At 39.0% G+C, this 17,121-nt stretch overlaps 1 protein-coding gene and 1 pseudogene across 3 annotated transcripts in view; one reads left to right on the top strand and one right to left on the bottom strand.

Annotated features, from left to right (window-relative positions):
* The window catches only part of LOC139586170 (uncharacterized), a 266,979-nt gene that overhangs the window by 30,093 nt on the left and 219,765 nt on the right, over positions 1 to 17,121 (top strand). The window lies entirely within an intron of this gene.
* On the bottom strand, positions 764 to 13,255 carry LOC139586175 (SWI/SNF-related matrix-associated actin-dependent regulator of chromatin subfamily A member 5-like; annotated as a pseudogene).

Here is a 17,121-nt window from a genome sequence, read left to right as displayed (position 1 = left end):
TACGTCGTCGCTCACTCACCCATCTCTCAGTGTGGGCAGGCACCCTCAGCTCCAAGGAGCCGTGCAGAACGAGCGCTCCGTCCCTTGGGAAGCACGGAGTGATCAGCCGCAGGGACAGGAAAGTACAGACAAATGCCGTGGTCAGCCCTGAGGATTCAGGAGGATTCCGAGCCAGTGGCCCAGAACCTGCCACAATTCTATCTACAATTGCAATGTAATTACGGTGGGACAGTGCAAGGCTGGAGTTCAGAGAACTCAGCCGTTCCACCGGGGCTGGGGACATGACTGAGGGGGTTTTGTGTCAGTCTGATGGGCCTGAGCAGCATCAAGAACCAAAACGAAATTTTACAGAAATGTTTTGAGATGGACTGCCCCAAAAACTTGGGCTGCTTCTAGGGGGACAAAAGATTGAAAAAGCTTTCTGTTGAATTCCTGTCAGAAAGTCCAGACCCACTGGTTCAGCTATGGAAGGGATGGATATGATGCACCACAGAAAGAGACAAAAGCAGAAATGTTAAAAGGTCTATCTCCCATCCTTCCCCAAGACTGTTGGATCAGTCTTTTTTAAGTGCTCTCTAATCTGATGTTTCTAACTCCCTCTGTCTTCTGCCATCTCTACCTGTTTCTACTTTACTCCAATTCTCTCCACCTGTTTTCCTATGTTTCTCTCCCCCCTATTGCTCTACCCACCTACCTCTCTCCTTTCTCTTCCTCCATTTCTCTCTCTCCCTCTCTCTATCCCTCTCCATCCCTTTATCTCCCCCATTTCTCCCTCTCTCCGTCCCCCTCTCTCCATTTCTCTCTCTCTCTCTTAATTTCAGTTCCACGTGTCCAGAAGGAACTGTGCTCCTCCCCAAGGCCTGTACTATGTGGAGTTACACAGCGCTCTGAACTGTGTGCTGTAATACAGAAGACTGTTACAAACACCAGGGTAGACCATAGCTAAGGGTGTCATCACAGCACTTCCATGGGATGGAAAAGCCATAGGAAGAAATTGCTGAGTGTTATGCAAAGAGACCAATGTCATGCCCAAGATGTCTTCATACATCAGCAGCACTGGTCAGACAGGGGTCATGCATCTCCCCTCACTGGCACCAGGAAAAAAAAAAAGAAACTGAGCAAACCCACCTTTGTATCGAGAGCCTTTTTTATGCTGATTCGTCTCTGAATTCTAGCTTCTCCTCTTTCAATCTGAGCCATGATCTTCTCTATGTCTTGGAGTTCATTGCATCTTTCCCAGAACACAGCTAAGAAAAGAACAACTTCTTAGTATCTTATCATGCATTGTAAAAGTCAGAGGTTTAACCTTAAAAAAAGGATGTTAGCTGTTCCTTCCTTTTACCAGAGCTTACTGCTGTGTAACAACAGACATGCCTTGAGCTGGTAAGAAACCTTCCCTTCCAGCTACCATGTGCTGCAGTAGTACAAATGCTGTTTTGAAGAGGGTAGATATAGGAATCTTCAGTTTAAGTGAGGTACAATACAGGCCAGTAAGACTTTTGTGTGTCAGTCTCCTCAAAGGAAACAAAGCTTCTTCAAATGAAAACGGATGTAACAGAACACAGTTTTATCAATAGAAGCAAGAGGGCAACTGAGTGCCTGAAGACAAGCAAGTGCCTGAAAGACCATTAGGTGTTTAAATAAGGGGTTTTTGTACAAGATTTTTGCACATTTTCAACTTGCTCTGTACCTTTAGAAATGTAATGCCAGGACTTTGCAGCTACACTACAGTGGAAAAAAATCTCTTCTAATGCGAGGTTAAGACTCAGGTTACCAGTGGTGGCTGTAGGTTCAATCGTGATGTATTTACTGAGTTCTGCTCTCGAGGAGGAGGTAAAGGTTAACTTCTCATTAATGAATACAAGGAAAAGGGAAATCTCTTCAGCTAAGCAGTGTTTCTCAGCACTTCCCTTTGCAAAAATTAACAAGAACTGAAGACAGTGCTACCCAGTTAGATTCAGGATACAGTGAAGTGGCTCAGCAGGAGTTTAGGTGTGCATTTTAGTACAGCCTTAGTTGTGCAGGCGGTAATGATGGTAAAAGACAGAGCAGCAGATCCAAAATACATCAATATAATTCTACCCCAAAAATCTTAGAACAGCAGTGTAAGAAATTCTCAGCAGTAGGATGTTACCATGTTCTCAGGCAGTTCAAATGAGCCAAGCAGAGTTAGATACTCTCAGAGCTGAGTACAGAATTAAGTTACCTGAATACTCAATGACTTCCTCTGGGGTTTTTCTTTCGACTTCTCGTGCTATATTTTCAATGTCATCACGGCCCCACTTCTCATTGGCTTTGAGGAACTGGTTGAAATCTCTCTTATTCCAGTTAGTGAAGCCCTATACAGCAATCAAGAGGAAACATTGCACAGAGGTTCAGGATTTGTCCATCTCCAAATTTGATTCAACTGGTTTCTTGAAATTGCCTGTAACACTTCCATCATTCCACAGTGTTAAACCTTTTCTTTCTCTGCAGTTTAATTTAGTAGAACTCTTTTTATACTGCAGTCACTGTAGTCTCTCTATTTAAATACTGCAAAATGACTAGCACTAGTTCTTTATTTACCTAGTAATTTCTGGTAAGTTTTCAGCTGAAAAATTAATCCCTCCTCCTAAGAGTCTCTCTGTGGGATTACTTTCTAAGAAAAAAAAATTGCTCAAGTGAAAGTAGTGTAATGGCTTTTGTTTTGTCAAAAAGGCCCCCCAAGTGCCTCACAGACACCCTCAGCCATTGCATCATTGCAGTGACCGCTGCATGGTCACTCTCCCTCAGAAGGACTAAAGCCACCTTGTGATGGTGATTTTCAGCAGAGACACAAGTAGCACTGCTGAAGTCATGAGCTAAAGTAGGTTCATTTCATATTACCAGTAGCTTTTACAAGTAGTGGGAAGTAGCAAGTTCTGCCAGCCATGTTGTGATTTAGCCACAGCTTACTGGACTGTACTGATTCCTGACCTCTGTGATTCTGGTGTCTCCACAGTGAGCTGTTCCAGCTCATTACTACGCAAGCAAGAAATCCTGTCCTGTAATTCCGATCCCCTGCCAAAATACAACGTGTAAATAAAATATCCAAATAAGGCATATCAAGCATTCACCTGGTTTTAAATTATTTAAATATACAGGCTTCCTAATTATATACTTATTCAGCTCACACCCTCTTTTAGTGAGGGGAACTATCCACTACCAGATGTGGTTTAGGAAAACTGACTGTTCAGACCCCAAGATTCACTTCCATAAGGGTGTGAAACTGAGGCAGAATATGTGCATTAAATCATGTGGAATGCAGCACACCCAGCTCTGCAGCCATTCTGCAAGGTTTCATGGAAAGACATCACAGTCTATAGTGAATGCCAGACTAGGATTCAGGAGAATCCTTGGTGCACATTCCTCAAAGATATCCTATGACATAGGCCTATGACAAACCTAATGCTGGAAACTCTTTTCAGTCTGAACCAAACTGTGCAGATGTGTTAACTACGGCACATGCCGATCAGTGACCAAGAAATGCTCCCATAATGCTGTGAAACACAAAACAAGCTTTGGCTGATTTCAGTCTCACTGAAGAACCGACAATACCTGGGTTAGAAGTTTCTCTTTTTCTTCTAGTTCTTCATCATTAAGAGGTTCAGCCTCATCAATCTTAAGCTGCTCTTCCTTTTGTGCTTGGGCTGCATTTGGGAGATCAGGATTACGAGGTACCTGAAAGGTTTTGCACTTTGTAAAACTGAATTAATTTTTCACAGATAATTACTAATTGTCACCTTTTTGTTAATATAACCTAATAGCTTCTACAGCTGAACATGATTTTATTTCATTTAAATTACTGTGAAAGGCTGGAAAAGTACTTATTCTCCTACTGTTGCATTAAACTGTTCCATTGCAAGAATTTAGAGAATAACACAGAAGGGACTGGACCTTAAAGATCACCTCTTTTCCAAGCCCCTGCTATGGGCAGGGCCACCTTCTGCTTAGACAAGGATGCTCAAAGGCTCGTCCAACGTGGCCTTGAACACTTCCAAGCAAGTGGAATGTGGGTCATCCACAGCTTCTCTGGGCAAATTGTGCCAGTGCCTCACCACACTCACAGTGAAGAATTTCCTTCCAATATCCAACCCAAACCTGCCCTCTGTCAGTTTAAAGCCGCTCCCTTGTAAAAAGTCCCTTTTCAGCTTTCCTGCAAGCCCCCTCTAGGTACTGAAAGGCTGCAATTTGGTTGCTCCAGAGCCTTTGCTTCTCCAGACTGAACAATCCCAACTCTCAGCCTTTCCTCCTAAGAGAGGTGCTCCAGCCCTCTGGTCAAGGAAATTCTTCAGTTACCTTGTAACCAATTGTTTTCCTGTCGTAGAGAATCTCTTTTTCCAACAGTTCAAACAGGCGAGGAGGAAAGAACTGGAAGTCCTGTACATTTGGCTGTTTTGGAGGCCGTGGAGCCTGAAACACAAAGCTTGCATTTGCTCCCTTTCACATCCAGAATCTGCTTGCTTGTAAGAAGTAATTTAAGTTTATGAGCAAACAAAAAGCATTATTGTTACAAAAATGCACTGTCTTAACTTGGGGGGAAAAAAGTCACACCATGCAAGACACACCAACCACCACAAAGAATTCTAAAAGTAAAAGAGCAGTGAGAGAAGGGGAAGAGAGGTCTTTTGGGAGGAGGTGGCTGGTGAAAAAGTCACACGTGTTTAAAGCATTAATCTTCCACAGGAAAATTTACAGCTGCTTAAATAAGAACTAGAAAAAACTTGATCTTAGCCTCCCTAACGTCTTACAAGTTTCATACTGTTCTTATTTTTTCTCACTGAAGTTTGTCTCAAGTCTTTTGGAAATTTTTTCTAAATTTAGATAGTCCCTCCACTTTATAAAAGTGAACAGAGCAGTTTTTATGACTCAAGACCTATTTGTTGCTTAGAGCTTCAGCCATTTACCATACATATTGAAAAAATTTATTTCTTTTGATTAGTCAACTCACCTTGGGTGCTTTTGGTTCACTGACTCGAAGAGCCTCTCTGAAGTAAGCATCCACAGCATAATTGGCTTTTCTTTCTCTTTTAGGTGGTTCAATCCACTCTGTAAATGCCAACTATAAAAACAAAACCCATCACCCCCAAAACCAAAAATTAAGTCTTGCAAGATCATGAGACCAGCTACAAGTTTTATGTAAAATTAGATCTACATCTACTTCATTATAAGTGTTATAAGTGTTATTTAAACTATTTTCATAGATGACACTGTAGTTTACCCAATACCTCTTAAATAAGTATGACTAAAACATGCAATTCAGTGCATTCCTCCAAAAGAAACTTAAAACATTACCTTCTGTTTTTCTCTGTAGTCTTCCCCTTCAAAATTATACACGCTAGATTCAGTATCCATAGTAAAATTCCTAAGGGAGCTTTCACCCATCTTTGAAAGTTTTTCGTTCATTTCCGCAGTCTTGGACAGGGGATACAGAAAAGAATAGTAGCCATTTGGATGGTACTTCATTATTTAACATCTCATTCCCAGATAGAACGGGAGCCATTTTGGAAGGCACGTCATTATTAAACACCTCATTCCAGAAAGGAGTCACTCTGAAAGGTACTTCATTTTAAAACATCCCATTGCCAGAAAGAAGAGGAGCCATTCTAGAAGGTACTTGACTATAAAACATCTTATTGACAACATCAGAAAAAACAGACACGATTGAGTAACACAAAAACCCTCTACAGCAAAAACCCCTTTTCTCTCCAGCTTGGAACCAAGTTATCATCCAGAGACTCACTATCTTGCCATCACATTCAAATCTACAGGTGAGCTTCCCCTTTTCAAACCTTCTCACCTTCTTTGCCCCTCTTTCCAAAATGTGATCAATATCTTCATCTGTAATCTCACTATCCTTTGAAGCAAACACGTGTGTTGCTCCATGTCTGATTATTTGCAGCATTTCATCCTTTCCAAGTTTATTCAGGTTTTGATCCACCAATTTTCCTAAAGATAAAAATGCTTGAGGATAGCAACTCACTGAAGAGTTTATGTTATGGAAGGAGCAATACAGGATTTTCTCCCCCTTATATTTCCACATACAAACTACATATTACTGATTCCAAGCAAGTCAACTAAGGTTACCTTACTTTTCTCTGTCTATTAGAAAAAGGAAAGGCATTCATTTAAATTTAAAGTGAAAGAAGAAACTGAGTGCTTTAAAAAGTCAAATCTGACTATATCCCACTAGGCAGGTAAGCAAAAAGTTAGTGAGGAAATGCCTACTCCTACAGTAAAACAAATTTCCAAGTGGATGAGGCCTTTGCACATGAACTCCCTTCAGAGTTCAGATGAGGCAAAAGCAACACTCCCACTGGTTCTTACTGGCTGATTCCACCATGATTTACAATGGGAGAAGAAGGGAATTTCATCCTAGATCCGAAGTGCCTTCATATAATACTTGCCTTGCTGGATGACTATGGAATCCAGGCGCAGTTTCATTTCTGCACGCTCCACTATCCTTTCCTCCACGGTATTGTCTGTAATAAACCTGAACACACGGACAGTCTTGGTCTGCCCAATTCTGTGCGCTCGATCCTGCCCAAAACAGTAACAAAAAAGTCAGCACTTGCCTTCCAGCATGACTACATAATGAGGTTTAAGATCTTCATTATTTACAGCACACAAATCTACAAAACAGAACAGCACAGGTTACTAAAATGTTTACAGCTATCCATGGCTACCCAAGATATTACATTTTTATCTACATTGCAGGTTTGGGGTTTTTTTTTTCAATAACACTGACAGTGAGTGTGTCTCTATGTGTCATAGCTAAAAAACAGCAGGATTTGGGGTTTTTCATTAAATCACAAAGAGGAGATTTGGATGCTTCTGACCTTAAGCAACCTTCTGTAGAATCAAAGCATGAAGAAATCATCTCTCTGCTGACCAAAAGCTGCCTTTCTCAAAATCCTTCAGTAGTGCCATGAATAGTTCAAGAAAAATACAATAACCCTGCCTCTCCTGACTAGTGAAACACGAACCACTGTGAGAATCAGTATTCTCAACACACACCTGTAGTGGTAGCTGGTACTGCCTCATTTGAGCTATTAGACACCAGTTCCATCATTCTTTTGAAGTAATTTTTGCTAGAGTACTTGAGACCCACAGGTTAACTGAAATAATTTAAGACATTTCCAAGACTTGTCTCTGAAAGGCCTCATTTGTCAAAAAAAAAAACCAAAAAAACCCCAACCAAAAATCCAAAAATCCACTGGCAGTTTTTAGATAGCTTTGCTTTCTTAGGTGGTCACTAATGTCCTTGACATGTATCCAGGATAGAGATGCATCCACATCTACTTAAAAAAACCCCTAAGGATAGTCGCTAAAATGAGATCCTTTCATTACCATCACCATAAAAGCAGTTTTTGAAAACTTTAATTCAACTTTTCTTTATCTCATTTTCAAGATCGCAGGAAAAACAGTGAAAACACATTCACCTCCACTCCCCACAACAGCTTTATAGTTTTGGGATTAACAACCTAGATTTAATTCATTTTTACTTACTCAAGTAGGCTATTTGCATTAAACAATACTATGAGGTGTAGCACACACCCAGCATTTCCCACTACATAAAACACTGTATAACCCAAATGTGACTGAGGACTAATGGTTCCACACAGTGGAAGCTGCACTTGAACTGAAAATTAGTCTTACAAATCCTGCTCCTGTGCTAAAATGGGAAAATACCAATTTATTTTGGAAGTACACATTTCTAGCAAAGTACTGTGAGAAAAAGAAAAACAAAACCCCATAATTTCCATCTGGAATCTTACCATAGCCTGGAGATCTACTTGTGGATTCCAGTCTGAATCATAGAGAATTACAACATCAGCAGTAGCCAGATCGATTCCAAGACCTCCTGTTCGTGTACTCAACATGAACACAAATTTTGAGCTGTCAGGATCATTGAATGCATTAATGGAAGCCTAAATCAATGAAAAGAATGTATCAGTTAAACAAAATGTTTTACAAGTAGTATTTTTACATAAATACAATCCCTGAAGTTGTAAATACCTGTCGCTCATTGTGAGGAGTTTGTCCATCCAGTCTGCAATATTCGTAATTTCTCCACAAACAGAAATCTTCCAAAATATCTAGAACTCTTGTCATCTGCCTGAAGATTAGAACCCTTGAGCCTGTTTGGGTAAAAAGGTTTCTTATGCTTTCACCAAAATGTAAGATTAAACAAACTCTCCAAGTCTGCACTACCAGAAAAGGAAGGAGGGCAATTCCATGTACTAAGAAGAAAAGTCGTTTGAATTTCAGACCCAAACTACAATGCAGGGCTGCAGCTGCTGCTGCCACAGCACATCCATGCCATAGGACACGTTTGTCTTACCCTGATAGGTCACTGTCTAATTAATGGCTGGCTTCTCCTTTTCATTTTGTGTTGTACTCCCCAAGAAAAAGTTCCCAGACATGGCAGAGTAAGATGGTAACACAAATATAAAAACATTATCAAGTATAAATAATAAAATTTTGAAGTATTTGATTGTTTTGGATTTAAGATCTCTAGAAATAAAGTGAATTCTTCTTAAGTACTTGTCAGTTTACTGCCAAGAACAACTTAAATAAAAAAAAAAAAAAGAAAAGGTTCAGTACTTTATGCATATACACTCAACCATTTCCAGTCTACTGGAGAAATTTAAGTAAAACACAGGATATAACAAAGTTTCTACTTCCTTTTGTCCTTTGGACTCAAGGGTTAATACTGAACTCTCTTGTTTAAGATGCTAATTTGATTTGAGACCAGTCCAGTATTAATTACAACACCTCATCAATAAACCTGATATCAGGAAGAAACCAAGATCAAAAAAGCACAGTAACCACTGAATTGCTTGGTTTTCAGTCTTGAGTTATACAGTCACAGCTGCTTGGATGATACCTAGATACAAAGTACAGTTTACTTCTATACTACAGAAGGTTGAGGTTTGGACGTGGTTTTGTTTTCCTGCAAAGTGTCCCCACTCACAAACCTACATCCAACTTCTTTAGCAAAGTTACTACTGTAAGCATACTCAAAAAATAGTGAGCTAAAAATTTATTCCAGTGTCAAAAACTCTGTTGCAAGTGACTTTTACAGTAACCCATTTCAAAGCTCAAATAACTTTAAAACAACTCAAGAGTTCCCCCATGTCTGAGTGTTTATAGAATACACAGAAAAACCTCAGGTACTGTTCAAAATCACATCCAGCAAGAAAGACCAACATTTCACACAGGATTTGACTTGAGCTATGTATGAGGACTCTGAATCTGAAATGGTCCTTCATGGCAAATCAAAGGCGTGGCTAAAATACTACATAATTATATTTCAGATAGCTAAGAAAACTATGAAAGAAAATCTAAAGCCCCAATCAAATGATGTTTTTATGGTGTGAACTTAGCTGCGATGAAAAAGTGGGAAAAAAAAAGAAATCAAAACACTTCAACACAAAAAGCCATAATGGACTATTGATCCAAGCTGGTATCATACTAGAAACCAACAGTAATCCTGGCTAAAGTCCGCTGGGTTTTGCTCAGAATACACAAAAATATTACTGAACCAAAAAACTCTCAAAACCCCAGAAAGGAGATGCATACCTTGTTCTTTCAACTTAGGCAGCAATTTGTCTAGAAGTACCATTTTGCCACTGTTAGTGACCAAATGCATGTCTGTTGTGTAAGGTGGGCCAGGCTCTGCTCCATCAAAGAGGTACGGGTGATTGCAGCATTTCCGCAGCTGCATCAGGATGTTCAGCAGTCTCATCTTGTCCAGCTTCCCAGCTGAGTTCAGGATATCTATATCCTTCATCAGGATTCGGGTATACCTACAGCAGGGAAAGAAAAAAACCCTTCTGTTCACTCTAAAATGAAGCTGGGGGATGACTTACAAGCTGCATCTTTTGCTAGTGCAGAGGGAGGAGGAGGAAAGGTTTGAATACATGTAAGCCAGGAAAAGCCTGTGGGAGACAGAACCTGCCCTCACCATCATGGCAGCCATGGGACATGGTTTGGGTGTCATTCTTTTGCCTCTGGGCAAGTCAGAAATGTAGCACAGACTCACAGAATCGATTGGGTTGCAAGAGAACTCTGAGATCATCAGTTCCAACCTTAGGCTAAACACCACCATCCACTGGGTGCCACATCCAGCTGTTTCCTCAATACCTCCAGAGATGGTGAATCCACCACCTGTCTGAGTAGTCTATTCCAATGCTTGACAACCCTTTCCATTAAGAGATTCCTCCTGATGCTTGACCTGAACCTCCCTTGGTGTAGTTTGAGGCCATTTCTTCTTGTTCTGTTGCCTGGGAGAAGAGGCTGATGACCCCCTCGGCTGCACCCTCCCATCCAGGAGTCGTGCAGAGCAAAAAGGTTCCTCCTGAACCTCCTCTCCTTTAAGCAAGAAGTTAAGCAAGTTTTCATAAGTCTTTAGGCTACAAATACTGTCTAAAGCTCACCCTTCTCTTCATTTAATCAGGTAAATCTCCCTGACATGCATGGTTCTGTCATAGCAGTGTCAGAAAGAAACAGGAATAAACTGGGAGTATACCAGAGAGAATAAATTGAGTTCTACACAACCTCCAAGTCACAGACAGCACATTCCTTCTGAGCCTGAACCACAGCCCAGTCAAGCACATGCATTAATTACCATTCTCGCTGCATTTTGCTGAGGCCCACATAAATTTTAACTTCCTTCTTTGGAGGCAAGCTTTTCTCCACATCAGCCTTGATGCGACGGAGAAGGAATGGTCGTAGCACCTGAAAGAGGTTCACCATTAAATGCATTTTGGAAACTGAAACACTGATCAGGTCAATGGATGAATCAAAGAGCAGATATTCTCTATCACAGATACATGATCTAGTGTTAGACAATCTGAAAAAAAAAAAAGCAACCTATATGGAGAAATTATTTGCTATACATAGGATATACATGTGCTTTATTTGAAAGACTCAAAGATTAGGTCAAAATGATCTTTGACATGGTTCTGTGTCCTTGGACTTAATTTTGCTTGACTGAAAAGTTGTGGAATAATCTCTCTCATCCTAATAGTCTATCATAAGAAGTATTAGAAGAACTGTTTGGGATTTAACTTAGGTAAATGTAACCCTTGTATAAAAGGCAAAAGGACTCACCATAGGAAGGCGCTCCACCAGTTTTTGATCCCCTAGACAGTTGTTGGTATCAAATCACGAATCAAAATCCTGTATCAACAAAATCATTGGTTTATAAGAGGCTTCCTTTCAAGGTACAATAGCATCACAATGGTGAACAAATACAACTCTCATATGGCCAGGAAGTAAAAGAACAAATGACCTTATTTGGCCTATTTTATGAAAAGCTTTATAACAAACATTTCCAACTCAATCTATCACTTATCAGTAACTGACACCACTAACTATACATATCCAGGTCTACTTTCAAATTGGGAAAACCAGCAAAATTAATTTGATTCAGAAACAAAAGACTTACTTCAGCTGAGTTAAAGACATCTGGCAAAAGGAAGTTGAGAAGTGCCCAGAGTTCATGTAAATTGTTCTGAAGTGGAGTTCCAGTTAATAGCAGTCGGTTGGTAGTCTTGAATTCCCTTACAATTTCTGATAACTGAAGGACAGTGAGACATGTCCAAATATCAAACATATATATTTAAACATTACTAGTCCCTACACCATCAACTAAATAACCCACACAGATCTCTTGCTTAGTGTAAAATAAATTACCTTTGATTTTTCATTTTTAATCCTGTGGGCCTCATCTATAACAAGGTATCTCCAGTTGAACTTTTTGAATACTGACTTCTCTTTGATAAGCATTTCATATGATGTTACACAGACATCCCATTCTCCAGGCAGCAACACATCTCTCACAAAGGCAGCCTAGGTAACAAGGTGACAGCTGGTAACTGAGGCTTTGTCAAATTTAAAGGGAGTTAAGTTCCACTTTTTCCACAGGGAAAAGTCTAAGTACATGATATGATGTCCTCTGCCCTATGCAGGTCCATGATGCTCAATAAATAAGGGGAATTTCCTCAGTCAGAGACATAAAATCAGAGTGTTGCACCTATGCAAGGAGCAAATGATGTTTTGAAAAATGGGGCTCTTACACTGTATTATGTATAACACTTCTCCCCATCGCCGTTCATCCATCCAGATAAAATGGAACCTCTTTCCTCTTCAAATGTCAAATATGTAATAGATATTTGGAAATGGAAAGGATACCTTAGGGTACATGCTAATGTACTTCCTTCAATTAGGTTTTATGATTATGACCTTTATTCCAACAATAATTTAATGTTTTAATTAAATTTGCAACCATTTTCATTGCTGCAAGATGTCCTTCATCTCCCTCTACTGTAATTGAATGGAGTGGTTTTCAATCACAATCAGCAATATCTAACAAGAAATTTTAATACCTCTTTTCAGGAATCTAAAATGGATCTTTCATGTTTTAAAACAAACTTCATACCAGTGCTATGGCAAGGAATAATTCCCACCTCTACTGTAAGCAAATAATACACATTTTCCATTTTGGCAACCAGATGTGGAATATTGAATGTTAGTTACAAAAAGAAAATGAAAAGACTTAAACTCCTTTAAGTAAGAATGAGGAAAGTTGAAAAAATTAAAAATTAAACTAATAATCGCACCTTGGTAAAGAATATCCATTGGTAATTACAATGTCTCTTGACTTATGACATGTTTCTGACTAAACATCAAAATCTGGATGCAGGTTACTGGGTTCAGTCTTCATATATCTTTAACATCTCTGATTTTCAAGAATTCATTTGCTCAGAAAATATCCATTACATTTGAAATAATAATCATATTTGAACACCTTTTGACAATATTGTGATCTGCCCAGCCACAGACATTCAAAGGAGTGACTTACACAATGCAAAAGATTTCTGGAAATAGGTTACAGCAGAATATTACTTGTGCACTTACCAAAAATGCCAAAAATGTTGAAAATAGCATTTATTCTTTTGAAAACATCAGTCTAGCATTTATTCTTTGCAGCAATTTCTTCCCAAATCCACTCTTCTTGTTTCTGTACAGATGATTTCTTTTCAACCAGGGTTATGTTGCCTACAATAACAGCAACAAGGATGTTCAGGAAAGGGGAAAAAAACACCAGAAAAAAAATGTACAGAATATTTAATTTGCAAGAAGAAAATAAACTACTGCTTTGCATTCTTTATGTAACAGCAGCAACTCTGCACACATTTGCACAGAAGGGGGAAGCACAGCAGCAGAAACAGGAAAATAGTTAATATTAACTCATCACCTTAGAAAAATAAAAAAATAGACAGTATTTTCCTCTTTCTTGCACATAGATTTAAAATTTCCTGGAAGGACATCCTAGACTTGCACCTCTTCTTTGGGTATTTTAACACAAATCAGGGAAAACTGAACTAGTTTCTAACTAGAAAAATGTATCACCTTGGAAATAAAAGGTAGCTGAAAGGGGAAAGCAGAACACCTAGATCTGAGGAAATTTTGACAGTGTCTGCTAACATGGATTACATGGATTTTAAATTCCAGTCACAATGCCAGACCTGAAGCCAAACCTGACAGCAGCTGCTTTCAGTTCATGTCTCTATATCGGGCACAAGAAGAGATCTATCTAGTCTGGGGCTGTAGATGTGCGGAGGCTTGATGCTGGTCAAAACCACCTGGAAGTAGCTAAAGTAAAGAACTGTAGCAGTTTGCAGAAGTAGGATGAAAGATGAAGGTTTTCTGAAGCAGGGCAGGGAACAGAAATGCCAAATGGAAATGAGAAGTTTCAAGGGAAGATGTAAAGCAGGAAAGCAATGGTACATGTGGTGACAGGAGAAAATCTGGGCTGCAGTGAAAATGAACTGAACAGAGTCAGAATCTCTGTTCTGAAAAAGTCTGAGGAGATGCCAAGAAATATAACCTGGATTTTGAGAAAGCAGAATGAGCCCTGTAACGCTGTGAGCCCTATATAATGTCAGGTAATTTTTTCCCCTGCATTCTTCTAAACCTTCGTAGAATGAAGGAACCTTCTACCATGGATCTCTCATGTCTTTCTTTCTTGGAAGGTGGTGAGTAAATTTTATCAGTTGCATCAATACAGCCTGAGTTTGCACAACAGTGATGTGGGATGTGAACCTCTGGTGGGATTTGATAAAAGTTGCCCTGGCTGGGTAATGAGAAAGAGGGCTGGAAATGACTGAGTTTAGTTTTATCCTGACCAAAAGCACTCAGGAATTTACTGAAGCAGTCATTACTTGTGGAACATTCTCTATTCACTGTGTGGTCACTGCTTTCAGTGCAATTATTATTTCCAGCCATTACCTGGTAATGAATGAAGAGGATTAATTGCTGTTGTCCTTTAAAAGTTTCAACTGTGCTCAAAATTCTTTCGTGACTCTTGGCAGACAGGGAATGTTTGGCTTTTCAATGGGTTTGAGATGCATCCATATCTGTTAGCAAATGATCATCACCCCTACTGCTTCTTGATTTTAAAATGCATACAGCTCTCAGCCTGAGACTCCTTTGGTTAAGAACAGGAGTGATTTACCAAGTGTCTACAGCTTGGCCTGCTCATCTTGCCCAATGACATGAGATACATGTGCTGCTTTTGACAGAACAGCGGGACATTTTTCTGAACAAACTCAACCACTGCTCCACTGCTTTGCCTGGCCATGTGCATATTTGGATTATTTTTGTGCCAACAATGCAAAATATTTTTTCCTTAATGACAGGTTTTATTTTTTATTTCTGCTGCCTCTAGTTATGAAATTCTCCAGAGAACCATTTACATGAGACAAAACTGATTCTCAGAAAATATATCAGAAATACCAAAGTAAGGAGAATGCATAATCTAGTGGATGAAAAAGATAAAATACCTTATCTACTTTGTGTCATATTCTGGCAATCAAATTATTGCACTTGCAGTATCCATCTCTGTCAATAGGATGGGTCACTGGCTTCTGCATTAAAAGCTCAGTTTAGCAAAATCATCACTATTTCTCAAAAAAAAAAAGTTATGATCTCATTGAAGTCATGTAGGACAAATGAAATCACTGTTTTTTCAGGGAATTATTTGTCTCTCCCTCTTGGCGTGGTGTTGCCCCTTTTGAAGAAATGTATCTTAAATACAGTTTATTTTCTTTCTCTTTAAACTTGCTGTTAAGGCATATGCTTGCATCCCAGACACTCTTCATTAAACATTCCTGTGCTGATGCACAAGCATCATTACTCCCAGAAGAGTGGAGAAGTTTTAACTACCTCAAACATCACAGCAATTAAGGAGATCCACAGCTAGAGGAGATCCAGAAAAGCTTTTCATTTTGAACATCAAGTCTCATTATTCATATGCAACCAGCAAACCAGGTCATTGTTGCATTTATCCAACCAAGTTCTTGTCAAAGGGTGGGAAGGAAACTTGGAAAGGCTGAACTTGGGGCTCAGGAATCTGCTCCCAGCCTGCCTTCTGCTCCAAGTCAAGCTTGAACACCAGACAGCCACCGGTTACCCTTCAAAAGGAAGGTCAAGCTAATTAGTTGAGAGGATCTATAGAAGCATTTTATAACAACCAAATTAATACTAAATGAGTTCACAATGATTCATATTATTCCTGAACAATTAAAAATGACAGGGCCATTATTTTAAGTCTTGGTCCAGTTTACAGCTACCTATCCCACACCAGGAGATGTGCTGCTGAGCTAAAAATACATTTCATCATTGGGAGCAATGAATCTTGGGAGGAGTGGTATTTAAACCATCAGATATTTATGTGCAGCAAAAAGTGAAGCTCAATAAGTTTTCTGCCCTTTGTAGTTTTCTGCCCTTTCTAACAGATAAACTTGAAAATCCTAATCCCAGTCTCTTCTGTATAAGTCTCTTACAACTGAAATTTATTTATTGATTTTTGTTGTTTCTCACCAAACTGGGAATTGTAAACATTTCATGGTTTGCATTTAAAGTCTGAATACATTGGACTTCATCTCCTAGCCACTGAATCTGGTTTGATAACCAGAGATAATTAGTAGCTTACATATTTAAAACAGAATTAGTGAAATCAGCAACGTAAAAAACATTCACTAGAAATTTATCTATTTTTCAGACAATTTCTTTGTTTTATTTTGGGTCTGCTTGTTCATTTGTTTGTTTGTTCCATAAGGGATAATAGATTTTGTAAGAAATTGAGACCCATATCATATATTTCTCTTCAATGCAACATAACTCAGTAATTCTAAGTTATATTCTATCCATTGCTGGTTCAGACTTTGACAATTTTTTGCAGCTCTGAATAATAATTTTAAATACAATTCTGGTGTCTCTTTCTAAAGAACACCTTTATTCTTTCAGGCAGGTGGAAGGTTAGTGCAGCCTGCCTGAACAGCAGATGGCCAGCAGCAAAGCTTTTCCCTGCTGACATGATTATAAAGGGAGCACACTGCTTTGAAACTGAGTTTGCTACTGCTCATAATCATAATCTACTGATTGATTTATAAAGCTCCACCTGAACATTTGCAGAATTTTACATCAAAGACATTTTTTCTTTCATATAAAAATACAGGAATTATTCTGAAAAAAGCATGATCCTGCAACATAGACCTTCCAAAGCATCCAAAGTCAAATCTCAAATGTTCCTGGTTTCCATCAGTAAAAATTTTTATTTTTCAGTAATATCTATCATGAAGCTGCCATTAGTTTTACCAGTCCTGATACTGATTTTCATGGCATTTTAAATAAAACTGAAACATTGTCCTCTAATTTTGCTTCTCTCAAGTAGTAGGATTAAAAACCATATGATTGTACATGTGAAAAAATTATGTTCAACTCTCAGTCACCCATTGTCCTTTCTCAGGTTGCTGTTATGTGACGTGGTATTTTGCTACCATGGAATATCTCAAATTGGAAGGACACAGAAGGATCAAGTCCAGTTCTGTGCTCCTCACAGGACTACCTAAAGTTAAGCAGCATGACTGGAGCATTGTCTGGATGCCCCTTGAATTCTGACAGGCTTGATGCCTATTATATTATAGAATATATATTTTAATGTAATTTGCATCAATATATACTACAGGCTGATCTCTAAGTCTGACCTAGTTGTCAAATATGGTATTAATAATCTTCTGACTTATTATA

Source organism: Agelaius tricolor, unplaced genomic scaffold (genome assembly GCF_023055355.1).
Source record: "Agelaius tricolor isolate 1412-34295 unplaced genomic scaffold, bAgeTri1.0.p SCAF_106, whole genome shotgun sequence".
NCBI classification, from domain to species: domain Eukaryota; kingdom Metazoa; phylum Chordata; class Aves; order Passeriformes; family Icteridae; genus Agelaius; species Agelaius tricolor.
This window is presented reverse-complemented; position numbering and strand designations above follow the sequence as displayed.